At 47.9% G+C, this 20815-nt stretch overlaps 1 protein-coding gene across 8 annotated transcripts in view; it reads right to left on the reverse strand.

The window, feature by feature from the left end:
- Nucleotides 1-9766, reverse strand: part of FAM120B (family with sequence similarity 120 member B) — an 84919-nt gene extending 75153 nt beyond the window's left edge. For all 8 annotated transcript variants that reach the window (XR_009702919.1, XM_061207311.1, XM_061207306.1 and 5 more), the window contains exon 1: nt 9691-9766. The gene's annotated coding sequence lies outside the window, so the exon portion shown is untranslated. The remainder of the gene's footprint in view (nt 1-9690) is intronic.
- Nucleotides 9767-20815: the final 11049 nt, after the last annotated feature.

The following is a 20815-nucleotide window of genomic DNA, read 5'->3' on the forward strand; positions in this document are numbered from 1 at the left end:
CCCTCGTGGATTATCTTTTAAGAACGTGCTGCCTGTTAATGGACGCTTGCCCCTAAGAGAATTTGAAGTTATCTGTTTAATAGCCATTAATAATAAAGAATATCTAAAAACTGAGTGGACACAAATAGCACACATTTAAGTTGAAATTGAGTGAGGCCTTGCTCATAAGTTGTTACACATAATGGATCCATATACCCCAAACCACTGTAGACCTATTACTAGCATTGGGTTCATCTTGGGAAGATGTGTGTTTCTGAAGCAGACGATAGACTTCATAACATGATTATCTCAGCCATAAGGTAGTTCTCCAGTCGGGCCCTCTGGGCCTGGTGTGGAAAGGAGATATGTTTCAGAACACAATGTCAGACTGTACAAAATACCAAAATGGATTTCAAAAAAAAAAAAAAAGGCAAGGTCTGTGGACGACGACGAGTGGATCCTGGATCCGAGGTAGGTCTTACCCAGCGGGAGGCTGCCTCTTCTATACTGTGAGAGGAGGCCTGCTTCTTTCCCCGGGCTCCGTGCGGGGTGCTGAGGACCCTCCCACCAAACCCACGTGGAGATGGAGTCAGGAGGGCAAGCCCCGGCACCGCCTTCACTCCCACCCCACACAGACGTGGGTCCGTTTGCGCAGCAGCTCTGCCACATTTGCGTTGGCTGCCTTCCCGCACCGATAAGAAGACATTTTTGTTCCAAGCATTTTTCTACTAAAACTGCAAGTGACAACACTGGGTTTCTTGAAACACTCCTCTCTTTATTCTGCAAGAGGTCGGGCTCAGCCTCTGCTTTGATTTTATTCAAATGTTTTTCCTCCTTGCTTACCCCAGTAGTGAAAAGCTCACTATTTTTTAAACATGTACTGGTTTTTCCTGTCTTTCACACTGCCAATTTCTCACAGTTTGAATCACAAATTACCTCAGGAATGTCATGTTACAATGTGCTCTTCTATGGCACTCACAAAGACAATTTTGGATAGGCAAAGGTTTGGGGACTTGGGCATTAGAGGATGCCTTCCGGCACTTCGGCTCTTCAAAGCGTTAATGCAGTGTTAGCCCGCCATCAATGCAGTCAGTGTGGTGTGAAAGGAGATGCTTAAAAAGAGAAGTCTGTGGATATCACCTTTTTAAATAACTTTCTTCTGTTTTTTTAAGCCTTTTACTGCTAACAGCATATACTCTAAAGGTAGTTTTTAAGATGATTGCAAACACATATGATCATATAATATATATTGTAAAATTATACATATATATATACACACACATATATAAAATTTCATTTATTCTACCTGCAAATTATACAGGAAATTGTCATTATCTAGATGACTGTTGTCTGGAAAGAAAACAAAGTTACGTCTCACTAGGTAGGAGCCCCACTGCCCAAAGTACAGTCTGGGAGTCACATGCATTAATGTGGGCCTCAGGGCAGAAGATGTCACCCTGTCAGATCCCTAACACCCAGCACAGTATCAGGCACATGAGGGCCTGGCAAGCACTTGTGAACGAATAAATAGATAAAGGCATCAAAGGGCAAGTGTATAAAGAGAAATCAGGAATCAACACGTTTATAGACTCCAACTGTGGGCAAAGAAAGAGTACAGAGTAGAGTCTGCCCTTGAGTAGCTGACAGACTGGTTTGGGAAACAAAGCATCAGTGCAGGAGGTTTTAGGAAGCAGCAGCAGGCGCACAAGTCCAGCTAGAGCGTGTGACACGGGAGGAGGCCTCGCTCCTAGCAACGGCTCTGTTCTCCTTACATCCACACCCATCCCAACGTACTGGGTTACCAGTAAATGAGGCCTGGAGAGAAAAGGAAAGAGAAGCCCAGAAGCTCCTTTATTCACAGTCTTTCATCGGACACACACTTAGAGAAATGAAGAGGCAGGGCTCAGCAAAACACATACGCACCCTCTCTGCCACTGAGAGAACGGGGTCAAAAGCTACACATGGAGAGTCACTCTGGACACAGGGACAGTGGACCCATGGACAGCCCAGGGCACACACCCCCATGGAGCAGTGTTTGTAGGCAACCAGTACCAGCAGTTGCGGCCACCTTGAGCCACCTCCAGCATCCCAAAGGTGTCAAGGCATAATGTTCAAAGGTGATAAGACATAACCCATGCAAATATAAATTAATGAAAGAGACTGTAAGACAGGAAGCCAGTTCCGAGCGCATCTGAAGAGCTGGCCGACCAAAGTGAGCTTTTTAAAGTTGGAGACGAATTGGGTTAATGTCCTACAGAAATAGAACCATAACCTTTCGATAGATCTTTATCAGACAGAAATAATGTCTCTACAAGACAAAAATCTACAAGTTAACATGTAACATCACAGTGTTTGAGCTCTCATGAAGAATAAACAGCAAAGTAAAACAGAGAGGGACCTTCTGTTAGAAAACTGAATAATCTTGGAAGGATCTCTTGGACAATGTCCCAGGATTCAGTGAAGAACATACAGGCCTCTTTTTCCGTTGCTTCGTGTCTGAGTCTTGGACAACTGTTCTCTCAGTGGTAACCTGCTGCCTGGGCCTGGGCCCTCTCGTGAGGCCCCTCACACCTTGAAGTGGAGGGTCTGAAGTCTGCTCTCTCCTCTCCTCCCCCTTAGCCCCAGCTAAAAAGAGGAACTTACAGGGACCCTTTCAACACAGCAGGGTAAGAACAGGGACTGAAAATTCAGAGATGAAAACGTGTCCCAGGCCAGCACACGAGACACAGCAACTGCCCAGTGTTTGCTGGAATTCACGAATGCACAGCCAGGGCAGCGGTTCACCGAGGGTGGTCCCGGGGGGGGCTGCACCCAGGCTGGTCTCCCTGCGTCAGAGGCCTCCACACGGGACTCGCGGAACTACTGGCCAACACGCTCTCCTTGACCAAACTTAGGCTCCTGGGCCCTCTTCTCGACAGGCCTCCACCTTGAGCTGCAAGGTCATCCTTACCAATTTCAGCCAGATTCCCACTGCGTCAGCTTGAGCAACCCCCCCTTTGACACGTGACCCTCCCCAAGATCGGGTCTAGCTGCTCCCCCGCCCTCCGGTCCCACTGGCCCTCCCTCGGCTGCAGGCTCTCAATCCCCCGGTGTCTGTGCTGTGTTCGAACTTGAGCCCGCCTCTCTCCCCACTCAAGTCTTGAAGAGAGTCCTTCTCACTGTCTTAACAAGTGTCAGAGGGATATTTTAACGCTAACTTCAACCTCAATAAAGTTTATTCAAAGTAGAAATGGAAAGCCTACAGCCATCACGACTCCAGACTCAGGGTGCCCTCCCTGGAGGACCCTCCGGACCACAGTCTGGCCATGACCACTGACGCCAACATTCAGAAAACCGTGCGTGGCAGATGGAGTTGGGAGCTCAACCCCTCCTGGCTGCATCCTAGGGGAAAAGACAGAACACTGGGCAGCACAGCACTGCTGACAGAAGGGAAGGCTCTACAACAAAACTGAGCTGAGTTGAAATTCTAACCTCCAGGTACTAGCAGTGAATCTTGGAGCAAGTTACTTCATTCTTCTTATATGCAAAATGAGGTTTATAAGACTCAATTGTTGTGATGCAATTTTATTTATATTATAAATTTGGTCATCAAACATTTTTCATTAGTTGCTAAAGTTTAGTGAAATAAGCCCAGCACAAGTCAAAATTATTAAATTATCTCAAAATTTAAAACAAAGCCATATAAATTTTAGTCAGGCTTTACTGTATTTATGATTTTTACTACCTATATTACTTTTTAATATCAGGAACGTACTTATTTATAAATTTTTTTCTGATTAAAAAAGTAGCCATGAAAAAAAAAGTAGCCATGTTCTTTGCAGAAATTAAGGACAGCACAAAAAGAAAAAAAACTACTCATAATCTCATCTTCCAAGGATGACTACAACAAACATTTGAGTACGTATTTCTAATTTTTTTAATTATTCATTGTTACTAAAAATTGGGATCATGCTTTTCTATAATCTACTTCTGTGTCTTAGTTTATTATGAATATATTGCCAAGGCATAACGTTAACCTTCTCCTGCAGTGTCACTTTTAATGGATGCACCATGTAGACATAATAGGAGTTATTTAACCCTACTGCTGAACATTCATTTCCAATGCTGCATGCCATAAATAAGAATGTCAATCACATCAGTGAATACACATCTCTGAACACACTATCTCTGATCATTTCCTTGGGATTAATCTTACATGTGAAACTGCTGAGTCAACACAAAAGCACATATTGGTCATTTTTCCCCAACTGTAGTTGTAACTCATTCACACTTACTTCTCCTCAGTGACACCAGGTAACTTTATTTAGACATAAATCGGGTTTATTCATTCAGCAACTACCTTTGTCATCGCTACAGCAGACGTGGAGCTATGACTAAGACAGATTAGGGTCCCTGCCTTCTGGCAGCTTATGCTCCAGCAGGAAAACCTCCAACAAGCAATGATCACTTGGGCATTACTACAGGGCAGAGAAAAGCAGAGAGCGCGCAGCATATTCAGCAGGAAGACCCAACCCAGACCTGGGATCCGCGACGGGATCCGCGACGGGATCCGCGACGGCCGTCCTGAGGAAGGGCATTCCAAGCGGCCCTGACATGAGGCAAGAGCCGGCAGGCACAGCCAGAGGGAGGGGGAGAGCAGGCGGATGGGGGGCCGTGAGCAAGAGGAAGAAGGGATGAATCTTTTTTAAGTCCATACGGTGTCTTTTTTATTATTAAATCAGTGTTTCTAAGGTGCTTAAAATATCTCTTCTATTAGGTAGTTTAACCTGCAGCTTTATTTACTGTATCATAAATGTGTTCTTCAACATGGAAAATGGGGGGAAAAAAACAAAAACAAAACCCCTCAGTCTGGCCAGAACCTCTGCAGTAAGGGAAGAAGAGTCTGGAGAGATAAGAGGCGCAGCGACCAGAGTTTCCACAGCCGCACACACGTGTACACTTCATCCTGAGGGAAAGCAGATGCTGCTCAGGGCTCTAAAGCAAGCGCATTTTAGAAGCACCGCCCTGCCTGTGCTTCGGAGGAGGGAGAGAGGCAGGCCGGACTGGAGAAAACCAGCTACCCCGGGCACCGCCCAGCACCCTCCCTCACGTGGATGTGGAAGAACCCCAACACTGCAGGGAGGCAGAGCCCTGTTTCCTGCTGCAAAATACAAAGGAGGGTACAGAGAGGCTCTTCTGCTCCCCCCCCCCCCATACACCAAAGATCTAGCAGCTGTGGGCACAGCAACGAGCAAGAGAAAGTCCCTAAGACATGCACCTTGAAAGAGGGAGCAAAGGCTCGGGGTCCGTCAGGAAAGAAGCAAGCCTGGGGGTGCGCAAACACATGTCAAAACGCACCAAGCCGTACACTTTAAATACGTGCAGCTTATTCTACAAGCCCCACGGCAGACACCCCTCTCGTCCCACTGGCACACTATCAAGTTTTGCTCAGACGTCACTGTGAGGCACGCCTGCCAGCGACGAAGGCCGGAATGGCTGGCTGCGGGGCGGCAGCCAGCAGTGTGTGCTGATCAGTCACCTGCCTGAGGTCACAAACAGCAACGGCAAAGCCGGGATTTGAATCCACCTGCCTCCGAAGCCGGTTCCTCTCACTAGGGGAGCCCCCACCCCAACACTGCACTTCAGAGCGATCTGGCTGCCGGCACGCGCGGAACACCAACTCGCATGGCAGAGTCAGCCTGCGGGGCACGTGCTTAGCCCAGAGCGCTCCTTTCTGAAGGTCCTCCCAGTCCCAGGGGCCCAACAGAACATCTGGACTGAAGGAGCAACCCAGAAGGCTGGACCCTGGGCCTTTCCCCACCCGACTGCAGCGCTACAAAACCCCTTCAAGTCAATGAACATAGAAAAGGAAAATGTCTGCCACCTACAAAAACTTACGCCTCATGTATCCAGAATTTAGGATAAGACTCCAATATAAATTTTAAAATTCACAAGTAAAACTGAAATAATTTATTCATAAACGACTTCTCAGGGTCTGATTTATCATCTATAAATTCTTCTTCTCCATAGTTCTAACAATTAGCTCCTAAGTCCACAGTAAAGAAAAGTATGGAAAGGGCATTTGCAGGCATGCACATAGTGCCAAGGGTCAGAACCTCTAACAGCTGACCTGGGGAAAGCAAAGGGACAGAAAAACTGAAAGAGGCCGAAAGACATAAAAACTCCAAACAAATAACAGGGAAAACAGTTGTATGTGCCTCAACGAGCCCTAACACTGTTTGCCTCACAAATTTTATGTTTAAAATGTTTACTTGAGATCATATCACAGGGATTAGGGAAAGTTCATATCACATTCAGCACACTCTATTAAGAAAGTAGGGAATGGCTCCAGTGGTTAGGACTCTGTGCTTCCACTGCAGGGGGCCTGGGGTAAGATCCCGCAAGCTATTGTGGTGTGGCCAAAAAAAAAAAAAAATTTTTTTTTTTTAATTTAAAAATAAAAAAATATTTTTAATTTAAAAAATGTTTTTAAAAATTAAAAAAAAAATTTAAAAAGCAGGGAAACACTCTAACCTTAGATTTCATCTAAGGAAAGATTAGAAAGATTTCCATCCTGAATGTGAAATTTTGGTGCTTAATGGGCAAAAATCCAAAACTGAACTATCCAGCAAACTCTGCTGTTCAAAGACCTACTGTCCCCTTGTCCTGGTTGCCGACCGTTTTATTATAAATGACTTACAGTAACTTACACGAATCTGTACTGAGTTAATTCTTCGGGCTCAAGAACTGATGGGGAAAGCATCCCTCTCTGCTGTGTACCTTCTACAGCCTAGCATGCACACGGGCGTGCAGCTGGACAGGTATGGGGAAGTATAAACTCGGTCCATGCTATAGTAAGCATTCGACAATAAGAGCTGACTTAAATGGACTCCTCCTTCTCTGGACCATACTTTTTTATGAGGAAAAGGGTGCTTAGGACCTGGCTTTTTTAGCTAGCAATGGCCCTGATTTACTGGCTGACTGAAGACAAATCACTGACTCTCTTTGTACATCACTGATTTCCTTATTTGTAAAAATAAGATAATGATTTACCTCTCAATTTACCAGATTTTAAACTACTACTATAAAATCCTTTAGAAGTATCTTATTATATTTATATAAATAATTTAAACCGTAAATAACATGTTTTAACTCTGAAGACTTTTCCAACAGAACACCTTGTAAAGAAACAGAAATTTGCTTCTAAAAGCAAATGAAAATGTAAAAGTTATTCACACTTATTATAAAGCTCTATAAAAGTAACTGATAGCATAAGGGTTGCCTCACTTTCAAACTAATAAAATAAGGATGCAATTAATTCCTCTGAATGAAGTTCCAGTGTATGACTCTAGTTTCCATAGAGATAAGAGTTGCTCTTATGATCTCAATTAAGTGGACTTCCCTTCTTACTTTCAACCTTTTCTTGAAGGAGATGGCAACCCAGCAGACAAGCAAATCAAATACATGCACTGCTGTAAAGATTCTGCCCACTGTGCTAAGTTGCCAATCTGACACCTCTCTTCCTGACCCAAGAGCAAACCAAAGCCAGGTTACAGCAGGAGTTTGACCAGCTCCATTCATTCATATTTTCTCTCTAAGCCTCAATAAAAGGCACACACAAGGAGGAGTAGGAGGTGGGGAGGGGAAAGTCTGAAGGACAAGAACACAAAAACCAAGACAGCAGGATATGACTAATGGCCAGTTTCGTAGGGATCCAAGTACTGTAGGGCCTGAAACATATAATTTGAGGTCCCTCTTCTAAAAAAGAATACACTATTATGGGACTTCCCTGGTGGCGCAGTGGTTAAGAATTCGCCTGCCAATGTAGGGGACACGGGTTTGATCCCTGGTCCGGGAAGATCCCACATGCTGCAGAGAAACAAAGCCCATGAGCCACAACTATTGAGCCTGTGCTCTAGAGCCCGCGAGCCGCAACTACTGAAGCCCGCACGCCTAGAGCCCGTGCTCCGCAACAAGAGAAGCCACTGCAGTGAGAAGCCCGCGCACCGCAACAAAGAGTAGCCCCCGCTCGCCGCAACTAGAGAAAGCCCGCGCGCAGCAACGAAGACCCAACGCAGCCAAAATTAAATAAATTTTTAAAAATAAATAAAAATACAAAATACAAAATTATAAACACAAGACCACTGAGGTCCTTCCCAGTGCCTTGGAAGGGGCCTGTGAAAGCGAAGACCCTGAAGCCTGAACTTCATTAGCTTTACAGTAAACCTGCCCCATAAATGACACTGACTCAGGCTCAGGGAGTAGGGAGAACCTCAGAATAGTAAAAACTGTAAGTGACCTCCACCAACACCTACTGCGGTCTTCTCAGTTCACAGACGAGAAAACCGAGGGCCAGAAGTGATTAGAGATTTCCATGTCTGGAAGATACACATGCCTGTTCGAAATTACACAAAGAAACTGGGAGGTAAGGTGGTCAGGAAACGGTATGTGTGGAGATGAGTAGTGTGCGACCTGACACAGCCAAAGTGTTCTCACTGCTTTCCTTGAACACAACCTATAAGGAATGCACCACTGCAGTCCTGGGAGGGAGAAATGGCCAGGTTGGGGGAAAACCCCTACGGCAGAGCTTAGAGATGGCAGAGATGGGGTGATGGGGAAATCGACACATAGAGAATGTGTGAAGGCTGTGGTGGTGCAGGAGTGGTAGCGCCTAACAGAAAGGCCCAAACGTGGGCAGGCCAAAGAGCACATGAGGATGGGAGGCCACGATTCAGAAATGACAGAGATGGAGGACAAAACAGGAGGAGGACACCAGACACGGAGGAACCAGAGCGTAATACATTTGGGAGGCGACAGGTGAGGAACCTGATGCTGCAGACCTGTCCCCATTCTGTGGTTCTCATTCTCTGCATCACCTACTCAAGCGCTCAAGCCAAAAATGTGAAAGTCACTGGAAATACCACGGCCTCACTTTTTCCCCATCAAACTCACCTCCAAGTTCTCCCCACTACCATCTCCAGGTTTTCAGTCCTAAAACTTCTTCCTTAAATGGCTGCAAAAGCCCTCTTATCACATGCAGTCACCCAGCACCACCATCCCTACGCCTGCCAGATGACTCTTTTAACACTACGATCTGATCACATCACTTCCTTATTCCCAATTCCCCTGAGTTTCCTGCCATCCCCAGCTCTAGCACCCTGTCTCTCCCAGAATATGTCAGGCAGTCTCAAACCTGCAGGTCTTGAGCATTCTGTTCCCTCTGAAGGAATGAATGGCCTCTTGCCCCTCAGCACCTCCCAACTCCCACTTATTCGAAACTCAGCTGGAATTCCCCCCCCCCCCGTATAGAAACTTCTGGCCCCTCCTTGGCCGACATGGACAAATCATCCTCTCAGCCACCTAGGCGTCATCCCGCCGGCCTTTATTCCCCGGAGGGCATGGTGCTTGCTGGGTGCTACGGTCCCGGCTCAGAACAGCCGGGTCACTGGGGAAGGCGCCCAAGTTCGGAGACGCCAAGTGCAAAGGTCAGAGGACACCTCCCTACGGCCGACAGGGACCACACGGCGACCCGGAACTGCACACCTCTTTCCGGGGAGGGGTCGGGCCAAAGCGGCACCGGGAGAAGCAGGCAGGGCGCACGGCTGTGGGGACATGCGGTGAGGGAGACGCGGCCCAGGGACCGCGACGGCGCAGAACCACGAGCGCAGCCGCCGCGCCGAGGCGACGGCCGAGAGCGGCCCAGACGCGCTAGCCCCGCAGGCCCGGCCCTACCTAGAGATGCGCCAGCACAGCCGGAGACGCGCCCGCACAACCCTCGGCCCGTCGCAGCCGCCGCGCACTTCCGCTTCCGCTCGGGCGTTTCCGCCCGAGAGACCGCCCCGCCCGCTCGGTGGGCGGGGCCTCCGCGGCCGGGCCCCACAGGCTCCGGGGAGCGAGATGCGCAGGCGCAGCGCCTGTTGCCTCGGAAACCGCGCGGTGCGTGGAGGTCGGGGTCACGCCTTGCTCGGCTCCCGCTGGCTCACCCGCTGGCGCTTTGGGCCACTGGTGGTGCGGACACGAGAGCCTGGGCCCTGACGCCGCAGTTTGGCGGAAGAGCGCCGGGAGGGCGGTGCGGGCTGCTAGGAGACGGCAGGCTGGCCCTGAGCCCGGGCCCCGCAGGAGGCAGGCGGCCGGGGGTCCAGAACGGGTGGATTTTCCAGCCAAGGGAACTTGGCGCGCTGTCCACCTCGACCCTGGGCCTCGGTGTCTGTACTGTCTGGAGGAGGGCGGCGCTTCCCAGCGCGGGCTGACCAACGACACAGCAGAGCACAGCAAGCGCTAGGTAGAGAGGAGCCTTGCTAGCATTGCTGTGACGGCGGCGGCCACCCGAACTATTCTGGAGCCCACAGTTTTAGTGGGCAGGCTTGCGGTCTGGAACGGGGCATGAGAGCTCCGGGGCGGGCAGCCACGGCAGTGGAGGAGGGGAGGAAGCGAGGACGCGCTTGCCTGGTCGTGCGGTGTCTGCGTCTCACGTTAAGGAGTTTGGACTCTGGAAGCCACCGCCTCGACTTTGTTTCTGCATCTGCTTTAAGGCCAGTAAGGTTCCCATTAAGGACGTGCTCCCCTGGGCTGGGAGATAGGCAGGCTTCAGATTATACACAATTCCCATTCCTCTAGTCACAACGCCACCCTTTTCTCTACAACCAAGAGAACATTTGGGTAGCCAAGTGTTATGACAGAAGAATAACTTTGAAACCAATCTAACTTAATTTTTAAGTAAATACTTGACAAACTTCAATGAATGATATCAAGTTATTTAAGATGCATCTCAAAAGCTATCTTTACACATGACATATTTCAGGAGGGCTGCTGCAAGCCCCAGGGAGCTGGAGGCTTCCATCAGGGAAATAAGATGGTCAAATATTGTTCCTGCAGAGTCTCTTGCAGATCAAGCACTCAAAAAGTATTACCAAATTGATGGGAATTCCCTGGTGGTCCAGTGGTTAGGACTCAGCTTCCACTGCAGGGGGCCTGGGTTCAATCCCTGGTCAGGGAACTAAGATCTACCTGCCCTCCCACCAAAAAAAAAAAAAAAAAAAAAAAAGCATTACCAAATTGAAGTGACACCATATGTATGTATTAAATAATTTGGGAAGCCATCTCTTCATTCGGCATACAAGGCTTTCATTTCCTGTTGATATTTTTTTCTAAAATCAATAAAGAGCGCTCAGCACTTAATACTTGTTGGGTGCCATAGGGTCACACCAACAGTATGTGAAATGGTCTTGAGCCTTGAGTGCACGGGTGGTTGGGGAGACAAACACACACTTCAGGTATCAGGGAACAAGTGAAACATAAAGTCTTAGAACATGTGGATGAAGAAGGCAGCAAGGAGACAATGTGAGAGCTGAGCCTGGAAGGGCGGGTGGGGCCTGAGGCAGGATTAGAAGAAGGAGGACTTGTAGGCAAAGGGGCAAACGGAGGAAAGCGATGGAAGTAGGGATTCAGGTGGTGTGAGGGAGAAGCCAGGCATCCTGGACTGTAGGAGCAGGAGCCTCACACAGACAGACAGCGCAGACCCCCAGAGCCAGACCGTGGAGGCAGAGGAGGCAGGCCGACCACAGCCCCACTCACCGCCCTGTGTGAGCCCTGCCACTCGGCGGCACTTGGCTCTGCCCCTCCTAAATATGCACAGATGACCAAGGCCAACAGACGTTGGAGGAAGACAGCAAAAAAGGGAACAAACAGAAACTAGGAAGAGGAAAAATATTATGAAAAACTTCATGATCTGCAGTCTCTGAAGATCATATACCAGGGAAAGGAAAAAAAGTATATAAAAGAACATTCAGAAAATGTGCTCTTGAAAATTAAAAAAGCAGTAGTTTAAACTTAAAAACTGATAAAAGAGAAGATAAATTTGATATCTCTCATAACAGAACAAAGAGAAAAAGATGGAGAAAGAGAAAGACATAAGAAAATTAGAAGATTAAGAAGTTTGACATCTGAAAAATAGGAGTTACAGGAAAGAGGACAGAAAAATGAAGTCGAGGACATTATTCAAGCAATAATTCAAGAACAGTTCCCAGATCTAAAAGACATGTTCTCATATGGAAAGGACCCACCAAACGCCCAGCACAACAAACTTATGAAGATCCACATGAAGGCACATCATCACAAAATGTCAGGACACCAGGGGCAGAGAAAGGACCTTAAAGATTTTCCATAAGGAAAAACAGAAATGTCACATTTAGGGATTGGAAACCAGGATGGCATGGAAAGTCTCAATAGAATTACAGGAAACTGAAATTCAGTGGAGCACTAAATTTCAAAATTCTGAAGAAAATAATTCTAACGTGGAATTCTACTCAAAATCAAAATATTAGTTATAATTGTGAGGGTACAATATTTTCAGATATGCAGCTCAAAAATATTTTCTACCAAATACTTTATCTCAGATACCTGCTGGAGGATATTCTCCAAAACTAAGAGGCCAAGAAAAAGGAATATTTAGGACCCAGACAGTAGGGAATCCAAGTGAAGAGAGAGGTGGGAAATCCCAGGAGAAAGCTAGAGACACATCTCCAGGAAAAAGCCAGTCCATGGAATGCCTGAGGTGTTTGAGTGGTTTTTTGTTTGTTTGTTTGTTTTATTTTATTTATTTATTTATTTTTGGCTGCGTTGGATCTTCGTTGCTGCGCACGGGCTTTCTCTAGTTGCGGTGAGCGGGGGCTACTCTTTGTTGCGGTGCGCAGGCTTCTCATTGCGGTGGCTTCTCTTGTTGCGGAGCATGGGCTCTAGGCGCGTGGGCTCTAGTAGTTGTGGCACACGGGCTTCAGTAGTTGTGGCTCGTGGGCTCTAGAGCACAGGCTCAGTAGTTATGGCACACGGGTTTAGTTGCTCCGCGGCATGTGGGATCTTCCCGGACCAAGGCTCGAACCCATGTCCCCTGCATTGGCAGGTGGATTCTTAACCACTGCGCCACCAGGGAAGCCCTGTTTGAGTGTTTTAAAAGGAGATCTTCAGGGTTTGGTGACAATATGTAATAGGTACATAGAAAAGTCAATAAGCAAATAAATTCGGCAATTGTTGAATCCAGTAAAGACAAAATTGTACAAAAAAGAAAACATAATCGTAGCATATGCCTCAGCTGTGAATAATGATTCCATAATTTTAATGAGGTAAATGCTGAATGGTAATTTAATCAAAAGGGTACTATAATTATTTTTGAAAAAATGGGAGGTGATCTTCTATGTGTTCATAAACATGCGTGTGTCTAGGAAATCAGGTGGAAGTGTTAAACCTTCATCTTCTAGAGTTAGGAAGTCCATAGACAATGTACACAACTGAAAAAGACATAGCATTAGAAAGTTTTTTAAAAATATGAGTAAATTTCAAAAGAAGTAGCTACGAGTTAGAAAGGAAAGAATTGGGAGTGGGAATGCGTGATGTAGGAAATTGCTGTTTTTTGTAAATCTAGAAGTACTATTTGAATTTTAAAATCTGTAAGTATATTACTTTGATAAAAGGAAAATATTATAAGTTTTAAAAAGTGATTAAGTAACTAGTACAATGGTAGTAAGTGGCACAATTATTACTCAAACTCGAATCTGTCTAAATTCTAATGGCTTCTTAAAATTTTTTATGACTACCATACACTACAGTGAAGGAAAGGAAGAGCCAAAGATTACTTCCAGGTCTCTTTCCTAGGATACTAAAGGAAAAGTTGTACATAGAAATCAGTGTAAAAGGAGCACAAAGATTTACACGAGACTCTTCACATCCTTTTCCCCACCTTCTGCTTCATACCACCTATAGACACTTTCCTGTGCCCTACTGTACACATCAGATTTATCAGTTCGTGGGAGAATCTAAAAACAGGGGATGAAGGATTTACATAAGAGAGAAAAACAGGGACAAAAAGAAAGGAAGAAAAATAGAAAACTGTAGGTTGAAAGTAGGGAGAAGTTGGGAATTAAGGGAGAGTAAAATGTTTCCCAAAAACTGGGAAAGAAAAAAAGCTACAACCATTAAAACATACTGACTTCTACATGGCTGATCCACATTAAATATTACAGAATTGTTTTATCACTGAAAAAAGAGCATCATATAGAAAGAAATTGTCCTCTTCCTCTACTGGCCATCCTTGTGTCTGTTTGTGACTTCTTGGATCCCTGTAGGCTTCATGCAGTCACAAGAGAGAGCTAACCCATGTTGGAAGCCAGCAAGACAGGAAAGGTGGGGCAGAAAGATGGAGGGCACATTGTGCCTTGACGACATGGTTGAGCCAGAAGTTAACTAAAACCACTCTACCTCCTCATTCTATGAGATGATGTCTTTTCCTTACAGTTAAGAATATTAAATTAGGGTTTTCTGCTATTTGCAGCCAAAAGTATCGTAACTTTCAGCTTCTGCGCATGAAGGAATAATTCCTACAGAACTTGTCCTTCCACTGTAAACAACTAGAAAACTAGATAAAATATATGAAATTACTATTTTTAGACATTAGGCAACAGGAAGTGAAGGATGGAGATTCTGAAAGAAGACTGTTCTTTGATAAGATCAATTAAGCTGATAAACCCATAGCTGTACTGATCATGATAGAAGGATAGGCGACACGGATTACCCGTAATAAGGATGGAGGATGGTATCACAGATTTTACTAACACCAAAGGGTAAAAAGGAGACTATTTGAGCATCTTTAGATGAGATGAAGAAATTCCTTGAACCATATGAATTACCAAACCTGACCAAAGAAAAAATAGGAAATCTGAGTAACCCTATATTTCTTAAACCCTATATTAAGTTGAATTTGTAAGTAAAAATCTTCCAAAAAAGAAAATTCCAGACCCAGGTGGTCTCACTGGTGAGTTCTATTCAAACATTGAAGGAAGACATATTAATCCTACAAAAACTCTTTCCGAAAATAAAAGACCAAGCGACACTTCTCTACTTGTACCACTCATCTAGTGGCAGGAAGCAGGTCTGATTTCACTCTGGACCTCCAGCCCCTTGAGCAGTGAGTGGATGAATGAATAAATGACTAAATGAACTGGCCTTCTTATTGCCACGTGCTTTGGGTCTGACAGTCACCCCAGCTGTGAACTGTGATTCAGATAAGCCAGTCGTGGTTCTCCCATTTCCCTTGACTGCGTTTGGGTCGGTGGTGGCCTATGACTTCGTTCTAGCCCCTGAGAAACGCAGGTGGTGGTGGTGGGTCATTCCCTAATGTACTCAAGCTGGGCCCTTGACCTGAAAACAGCTATGTTTCTTGCTTCAGTTAACCTACCTATGTTAATAAGAACAGTTCCAACTACCACGAAAACAATTCATAGTTCATGATTATTCCTTAAATATACAGACTCACCAACCCTGCCCCTACTTACCTAGCAACACATCCAGGCATTCATTTTGAGAGCAGTTTGCAATCCTTAGTTATTAGCGATGATGACTGATAAACAGCCCCATGCCCCATTCTACTTTCCTGAGACAAAGCAGCATTTGGAAACAGATCTCAATGGTGAGCCAGTGCTGTCCCCACTCTGCGTCTCCTAGGAGGTGTGGGGGGTCGGGGGGGAGTAAGAATTTCAGTGACAAGAAGGAGGGAAACTGCTGGAAAGTATGTCTTACGGTTTGAGATTAGGAAAGGTGTTGATGCGAAGGTGGAAAAACATTTGCCTAAACTTGTCCCCCTTTTTTCTCCAATACTTAGGCTGTTTATTGGGGTCCCTTTCTCTCCAGCCCATTTACTGGAGTAGGGCTTTGCAAAGCCGTCTCCTAGCAGCCGAATGCAGAAGGCCCATTCATAGTACAATGGACGGAAAGGAAAGAAAGAGCTTGGTTTGTTTAAACTGCCTCTGTCTTCATTCACAGCCCGATGTCCGTCTGCATTGTGACACCCACAATGGCACTAAGGGACTCATTGTGACCGAAAACAAACCAAAACAGAATACGGGATGCTAAGATAAAAGAGTCATGCAACAAAATCGCTAAAAAAAAATCTAAGTCGTACCTCTGAAATTTATGTTACCTTTTGGCTGTGTGGCCTATTGACCAGTGTTTATAATGACCATCAGAGTTTAATAAACAAAAAGATAAATGGGAACTTGTACATTTTCAAGGCGCTTCCACGGAGAGGATGGGAATGCTGGGCTGCTTTGGAAGCTGTTTAATAATCATCGTTCTTTGTTTGCCCAACATTCGGGAGCCACCCTCGCACGTTGCGCTTACTTTCCTTCTGGTACACAGGCCCTGGCGGTGCCCATGTGGCCAGGCAGCATCCCCCGCACAGTCGCCCCCGCCCCGACCGACATCAGATGCTGCAGGAACCCACGCCCAGTTCAGCAGGCAACAGGTGGAAGGTTGAATAGCTTCACACGTTTTTCGGGAGGGGGTGGGGAGAAAGAGGAAAAAAAGGAGGGCGGGAGGGCAGGCTTTTGGGAGCCGATTTAAGGATTAGATCAGATGTTATTGCTAGTGAAAAATTAAACAGCCCGGTGCTCTGGGGAGTGCAGATTAATATATTTAGTGACTGTGCGCACAAAGGCCGCTCATTGTAGCCCCGTCTGAATGCCTGTGAATAGGATGGAACATATGCGGCCTGTCACCGCAGGTGCCCACATCTGTTCCTCTGCGGGCAGATGCTCGCAGAAAGGAGGTGGGAGGCGGGGAAGGACGGCGCAGTCGCGCAGGGCAGCTCGGGTCCGGCTGGGACGAGCGGGCGGGGCGGCCTCCTCGCGGTTCCGGCCCGGCCCGCGCCCCGCCCCGCGGGCCGGGTGATTGACGGGCGCCGGGACCGGCGACAGGTGCCCGCGACCTCCGGATGGGGCGCGTCCCGGAACGAGGCCTCGGGAGGGCCCGGGTCGCTCTCGCCGCCCTTTCTTTCCCATCCTCATTGTCTGACACGGTCACGGGCGGGCGACTCCCAGGTGGGGCCGCGCCTCGGTGCAGGTGACCGGGTGGGCCCCCCCCCCCACCGCCGCACGCCCGGCGGCCGGGGGTGACCCGCTGACCTGGCCCTCCCAACCCGGCGCTCATGCGCCTACGGAGAGTGCCCGGCCCGCCGCCGCCACCCACTCCAGGCAGCCCTCCGGAGCGCCCACTGGCGCCGCACCCCCTCCAGGCAGCCCTCCAGAGCGCCCGGCCCGGCGCGTTCAGTCGGGGGCCGCTCGGGCGGGCGAGCGGAGCAGCTGCGCGGTCATCCGATCGGGACAAAGGCGCCCGCAGCCGCGCCAGGTAAACAGCGCTTTGTCATGGAGATGAGCGCGGACCGCCGGGCAGATGATCCCGGGGTCGGAGGAGCGGACTCCGCGCCGCCAGCTGAGCCACGCGACCGCCTTTCTCATGCAAACCAGCGCATGCCTCCGCAACCCCGGCCCGCGCTGCGCCCCAGGGCGCGGGGTCCCTGCTCCGGACCACGTGGCCGGGCCGTCCTTCCTCCCTAGCCGCGGGTGTCTGCACTTGGCGGGTGGAAGGGAGGGCGGAGGGGAGGCGTCAGGCCCACTGGGTCTTCCCTGGGCTCTGTCCTCCGGTCCCGGCGCCCTCCGCCCCGCGCCAACCTGCCGACCACCAGGAGTGGTCCTAGGTGTCTGCGGGCCGCCCCTCCTCCGAGGGAAATGTCCCAGGGAGGGCAGGGGAGGCTGAGCTGTGGGGCCTTCCTTGGTGTGCCGCGTAGCGTTTACCCTTAGCGAGAGGGAAGCCTCGGAGCCTGAATATAAAAGCTAGATCTGCCCCCTCTTTCCCGCCGTGGACAAACGGATGGCTTGGGTTAGGATGTATCTTCAATAGAGTGATCCGGAAGGAACTTGATCAGGTGCAAACACACCGTGTATACATTCGGGCCAGTGCGTCTTGTAAATGTCCACGTGTCTCTGGGGTTCCGGTCCTTAAGAAGAAGTAAGGAACTATCCATCATAGCTACCCGGCACGGGTGAGGTTTTACCCACAGATACCTGTAGGCGCTTCCTATGTGCAAAGCAAGCAGGCCGGCCCCTCTGCTCTTTTACCCACTGAAGGATTCCAGACCTGTGACTGATGGAGAATGGGCAGAAGGGTGTGCTGGTGGGAGATGTGATACTAATACTAATTAATAAACTTGCTTTAGGTTCCCTTCATCATCTTCTTTTTCAAGTAAGCTGGCATGTTTGATCAACACCAGATTTGCTGCCTGGAAGTTTTTCATTTTCTTGTTCTGAACAAGGACCCTAATTCTTCTTAGGAATAAGAGAACCTCTCTGTTGGGTATACAGTATTCAGTTGGTCTAAGAAAACACAAACCCCACTCAAGTCTCCAGACTTGTTTACACAGAAAACTGAACCTGGGGCTGGCTTGGAGTCTGGAGCCTATTCTGGGCATTGTTTATTGCAATCTGCCCAGGCCCTCCTCCCCCGGCCACAACCTCCGCCACACACATACCTCAGGGATAGAACCTTTCTTTGGGCAAAGGGGGATGGAAACAGGATTGGGCTGACCACAGTATGAGTCACACTCACTGCTGAGGATGGGCATATTTAATCTGATAAAATGATGGTCATGAGCTTTTATTCCCAAGTGGCCTAATAAAATGATGGGTAAAATGATCAGGGTCGCCAACAAACAGAGAACTCAGCTGTAGTTGATGTGGCTGTGGTTCTGATTATACAGCTAGGCCTACCCTGGTTGTTGGGGTCATTCAGGCTATAAGCTCTGAATGCCTGGCAAAAATAAAACACCAACACCAGGCGGTAAATCCCTCTCTCCACTCCTGTGTCTGATATATTGGGTGCCTTCGAAGCCCTAATGAGCCTCACTTTGTACAGTAAATTTGCTGAGACATCAAAAAGTATTTAAAAGAAAGTTTCCTGCTTTTTCCTAATGAGCAAGGTGAGGATTTACGGTGTGTGTGGGAGGAGGGAATCGCTGCTAAAGCCAACACGGGGGCAAGTCTATTTAACATAGTCGAGCTTAAGCTCCCTCCTGCATTTAGGGGGTTCAGAGCGATTAGTTGCAGGAGTATACAGACATGCAGTTAGGGAGTGAAAAAACGCCATTTGGTTTGGAGCAGATGGCTGGCTAGGGGGCTGATGGCGTCTAAAGGCGTGTCATCCCCCTTCAGCCTGAATCCCTAAGGGCTCCCCTTGTCTTCCCAATCAATGAAAATTAAAGTGCAAAGAAAGGATGAATAGTTGGACCTCGAGTCTCTCCTTTGTTCATCTCAGCTACTGGTGTGCAGGAGTTAAACTACAACAGACTCCTATAGAAACACTGAAGTTAAACAGTCTCCCGTTAGCTCAGCTTTGAAAGGGAGAGGGGGAGAGGGCCCAACGTGGGGTGGGGGGAAAGAGAGAGAGAGAGAAGGAGAAGAAGATGGAGAGAGAAGAGGAGGAAGAAAGTAGAGGAAAGAAGAGCCGGAGGAGGAGGAAGGGCAAGAAAAGGGCTTTCTGCTTGATTTCCCCAATACAGAATTGCGTGGCATAAATTAAGTTGGAAAAGAATGAACGCTTTGGGCAGGATTCTGATGGATTTTACGACGCCTTTCAGTTCCGCTTTGCCGCTGTAATCGAGAAATCTGTGCCATGTCAATTTAACAAATACTTGATACTGAGGCGGGTTTGTTAAAGATTTGGGGCAAGTCGTCCCCCCCCCCACAAGGTTTAGGCCCTTGGGCGTGGAACTTTTTATTTCCAGTTTTCTAAACAGGCATTCAGATGAGTCTCTTTCCCACTTCCATTTTCTAATTAAAAGGTTCCCGATATTTCATTTCTTACTGAAATCTACTCTCAGTCTGGAAGCACAGAGGATTTAGAGTTCACATTCCTTTCTTCTTTTGCCCTCTCCTGCTCCTGGAACCCTCTTACCTCTCTCCCCACCACTGTCTCTCTCTCTCTCTCTCTCACACACACACACACACACACACACACACACACACACACACACACACACCAGCTTCCATGCAGTAGGGAGCAGAGTTCTCAGAAATTAGCTTTCAGAGGAAACATGGATGTAGTGAAAAAAGGATGCTGACACTAGGTGGCAAGATTAAATTAGGATTCGCACTGGCCCAGCCCTGTGGTGATGCAGCGAGTCCTCGAAAAGTCCCCAGAGGGCGGCCACGCTGGGACTGCCACCGTCATGGGGGCACAGGAGGTTTTGAAGTCTCCATTTGTTCTGAACCAAACCGTAGGGGGTTCTGGTGGGGTCCAAGCCTGCCTTTCTCACCTCAGCCTTAAACATTACATGCACATTACTTTCGATTAATTCTTTGCTTCTCTGGCATCAGTGGAAAACCCAAAATCTGTCCTGAAGGTATTTGGGAGCCTGTTGCCTAACAGCTGGAGGGATGGCCATGAATGACTTCAACCGATTACTTGGTATTTGAGAATTTTCCCTCTTCCCGTGCATTATATGGTACACTGTGATCTCAACATCTGCCTCAATGAAAGTCACACTTTGCCAGGACAGTGCACGTTCCCACCAACAAGGCAGCTGTAGCACACCTAGAGCAAGGCCCTTGTGGCCAGGCGCCCTGGGGCTGTGCCGCCATCAAAGTGACATGTACTCCAATGCTGACACCGCTCGTCCTGGATGAAGCTGCCCTAGGTGTTGGGGGAAGGGGGGAATGAAGGAGGAGCAGATAGGGGTGGGAGAGAGAGACCTCGAAGTGTGCCCAGCACGAAGCTGGATGCCGGAGTAGGAGTCCATGCCCCACCTTAACTCTGCATTGCGCCCGCAAGCATAAGAGCAATTTAGATAGCTCATTGTGTGATAACGTGTGTTCTCGGCCCTCCCAATAAACTCATTTCCCTTAAAAAAAAAAAGAAAACAAAAGTTCTAGTGTCTGATGGACGTGTAAACCCTAATAAGGTGATGGTTGTGCGAAGGTTGCGGGTTGAGGCGGCCAGGCTAGAGGGTCTTTAGAACATGTGCCGGACATTGTTGCAG

This window comes from Eubalaena glacialis, chromosome 12 (genome assembly GCF_028564815.1).
Source record: "Eubalaena glacialis isolate mEubGla1 chromosome 12, mEubGla1.1.hap2.+ XY, whole genome shotgun sequence".
Lineage (NCBI taxonomy): Eukaryota > Metazoa > Chordata > Mammalia > Artiodactyla > Balaenidae > Eubalaena > Eubalaena glacialis.